Source organism: Toxorhynchites rutilus, chromosome 1, assembly GCF_029784135.1.
Source record: "Toxorhynchites rutilus septentrionalis strain SRP chromosome 1, ASM2978413v1, whole genome shotgun sequence".
NCBI lineage: Eukaryota > Metazoa > Arthropoda > Insecta > Diptera > Culicidae > Toxorhynchites > Toxorhynchites rutilus.
Window position 1 is genome coordinate 69,876,798 of NC_073744.1, and position 3,763 is coordinate 69,880,560.

The 3,763-nt window shown below is 37.9% G+C and overlaps 1 long non-coding RNA gene across 1 annotated transcript; it reads right to left on the minus strand.

The window, feature by feature from the left end:
• Positions 1–1,046: 1,046 nt before the first annotated feature.
• LOC129763349 (uncharacterized) lies at positions 1,047–1,849 on the minus strand. The gene is made up of 3 exons (XR_008740893.1): positions 1,646–1,849; positions 1,225–1,522; positions 1,047–1,152 (listed from the first exon to the last, which is right to left on the minus strand). It is a non-coding gene; the product is annotated as an uncharacterized LOC129763349 (long non-coding RNA).
• Between the last annotated feature and the right edge of the window lie 1,914 nt (positions 1,850–3,763).

A 3,763-nucleotide genomic window follows, 5' to 3' on the forward strand; every position in this document is an offset into this window, starting at 1 on the left:
GTAGGAAAATGTGAAATTGTTAGAGAGTTAGGCGTCGTCCTGGACTGTAAACTCACATTCATAGAACACTACAACTCTCTAATAAACATATGAGAAAACGAGTATGTTCTGGAAGGATATAATTTTAAGGCTGCGCAAAATGTAACTGCCTAAAAAATCGAAAATGGAAGGGAATTGTTTTCTCACAAATCGGCACGAACTTTCCTGGCAACTATATTGGCTCTCCTGATTTTTATTTTCATTCTTTCGATTTTTATTTTCATTCTTTCTGATTTTTATTTTCATTCTTTCTGATTTTTCAAAATTATAGTTGACAACCCTGATCATGGTTAATAATGCGAATTAAATGAGAATAATACTTCGCCAAAACACCGTAGAACAAAACCGTCTGATTCTCTAACATTTTGGTGACTACAAGAACAGATAATTTCATAACTTAGTTTACGGATAATGTCAGTAAAATGAAACCAATCAATTTAAAGACATTTCTACATTTTCTGACACGCACTCAGTCGAAAGTGAATAAAAAATGATCATCGAGATTCGAATCAGAGACGTCACGATTATTAAACCTGCATTCAGTCACCACTTCTTGACCCATTCGCGACAACGAAGCTGAATTTGACAGCTTGTGTGCGTGAAGCGAATGTCAACAAAGAATTGCAAAAAGAATGTGATTTTTAAACGCACCGTTTTTAACGTTTTTTGCAGAAATTTTCGTAATGGTGAGTATGTATCGAAAGAACTATCCTCTAGGATGCTAATTTAGTTAAATCACAATAGATTCGAGCATTTCTCTTGATTTAAGTCCAGTCCATGATACAAGATCGTCATCGCTTCCAAAGGAGATCGCTGAGATACGCTTGACTTTAAGTTTATCCAAATCCGTAGTGTCTACCTGAACTGCTTTCTCTACTGTAGGAACACAGACTTCGGGATGATCTGCACATTCAGCATCGATGGCAAGATCTGAAAGGTTTGGTGTATCTTGTCTCTGGTCCATCGCTGCCCCAACTTTGGCACGGTTTGCAGCACATTCAGTACGGCCCTCAATAAGTCTTTTCCTGGCTTCGCTGATGGGAGGTTGTGGCAAATTCAAGTCGGGAACTGCTGATGGCCTAAGAATTAAGCGATCAGTGGCACGGCTTGTTGCTATAAAAAGTAAAATAATAATAAAAAAAAATTATAATATTATTGCTTCAAGGCGTGTATTACACTTCATACTTGGAGAGTAGAAGTTCGACACGGTGAAATGGAGGCTACAAATACGGGAGGTTTTTGTAGGTTCTATCTTTAGCCGTAGTCGTTGGATCCAGTCTAGATACCGCGATTTTTCCGTTTTCGGAGGGAAGGCATGAAAAGAAATTCCGGGGCGATATCTCTGCTTACATCCGGGGACGACACAAACAATACGGCTTTTGAATTTTGCAGATTGTTCGGAGTCAGCTTCAAGCAAATTTCGTCCGACTTGCATGTTCTCCGGGCAATTTGCGCAGCTTTTGACGTCCATATTTCACACGTTCTAAGGAAAATATTTTGAAAAATATTAGAGCACTGATTGAATAGAAGCCAGATCTTTGTATTTTAGGTATTTTATGAACACTAAGCGGATATTTTTATATCAAATTTTATTAATTCGGTTTACCTCTCTCGCAGGTAGATTGACAGAGGTTGTACTTCAACGGCTTTTTTTCACTACTAAATGACAATAAATTTTGGTTCGGAGCATCGAAACAGCTAAGAAAAACTATTTTTCAACAATTTCCACTAATTGTAAGATAAACACGGTACAAGTTTTCGAGAAATCAGTATATTAATTACAGAGAAAATATGCAACGGTTTGTTTACATATTTTTCACTCACACGCGAAACTTTCATAGGTGGCGACACCGTACCTTCGATGACGCGAATTGCAGACAAAAATTGATTAAAATTTGGGTCTTGTTGTGATGCGTTCATACATTTATACCCATGAGAAGGATTATTAGGTAGAGCAGATGGCAGAATTTGTGAACGTAGTGTGCGTGATAGCATGCGCTGCCATAGCTACTTTTCACATTGTGACGTTCATATTTGTGTTTATGTTCAATTGCCTTCCACATCCATATGAAACTCTTTTTTTTTTGGCAAGTTTTTTATCCATTAAAAACAGATCTTTTCGTGGAGTTCCCACTAAATATGCATATAATGTGACAGTGTATAGTGCATATTTATGATGTATTTTTCATAGAAACAAACAAATTTTCATTATTTTCGCGGTGATGTGATAATATTTTGAGCGCTCCCAATACAGGTGTATGTGATTTGAGGAAAATAGTTAACAATTAAGCAACATTTCATTGCCAATTCTGCTATTTCCAAGGACTGAGAATAATACTGTTCTCTGGGCGTTTTTGCTCTTTAAATGATGGAAGTAAATCACAATACAATTATTATCTATTAAAAAAAACAATCAGTTACAAAATTTCATGAGCCTTTTTTCTCATGACATCATCAAGTTGTGAGTTATTTAAATATTGTTTCGTCTCTTCCATATACATTCCATATTGAATGCAAATAATGACAACACCATATTTTGTTTACCAATACAAATATACTCTGCCTACTGCTCCACCTCATATGTATCCACATTGCATTTATACAAGACAAACGTGTGATTGTATCTGTGAAACAATTGTAGAAGCAAAACAGAAGTGAATCGTGAAATAAGAAAATATAACCGTCATCACCTGATTTTATTTATTTATTCATTTATTTATTTACACCGTCTTCGACTAGTCGTACAGACTGTAATTTGCTTATACCTATGATAGACATTTTATCCTATTTCTAAAAGCGTTCTTAATCAAGTTTAAATCATACACATCACAAATAAGATTGAATTGGCGGAGGCAAGAATCGAACGGATTGTTGTAGCCGTAGTTTGTTCTGTGGTATGGTACTGCAAAGAAAGGCGAGTTCCGGAAACGTCTGGGAGGTATGTTGAGCGGGATCTGTGCAAGCAATTCAGGGCAGTCAATAGAACCTCCAAGAATATCGAAAATAAGTAACCGCTGCATCGTAATTCGTCTGGCTGATAATGCCTCCAATCCTATGAGCTTATATCTGTCAGGTCGCATCATTCCATGGAAGTAGTCTAAGAGCGAAGCGCAAAAACTTTCTTTGCACCCGCTCGATCGACAAGGTGTGGACAGCGTGGTAAGGGGATCAGACTGGCGCAGCGTGCTCCAGCGTACTGCGAACTAGTGAACAGTATAGTACTTTGAGTGCATGGATATCTGTGAATTCAGCTACGTGACGTCGAATAAAGCCCATAACGGAAAATGCTTTCGCGGTCGTAACTGCCACATGCTCATCGAATCTAAGCTTGGAATCAATAGTAACTCCAAGGTCGTTGATGCACGATACACGTTCCAACTCTGTCGATTCCATCAAGTAATGATGCATAACAAGACTATTGCAACGGACGAAAGAAATAATTTTGCACTTATTGCCGTTGACACGCATTCCGTTGTCTCTACACCACACCAACATAGTGATAATATCTGCCTGGAGTGCACCACAATCTGAGGAAGTCTCGATAGTACGGTAGAATTTTAGGTCTTCAGCGAAAGAGAGTTTAGACGAGGAAAGTAACATGTACAAGTCATTGATAAATATGAGGAATAGCATCGGTCCTAGTACGCTACCCTGCGGTACTCCAGATGTAATATTAAGGACTCGGGATCGAGTTGAGTTGAGCGCCACATATGCGTTTCTGTAA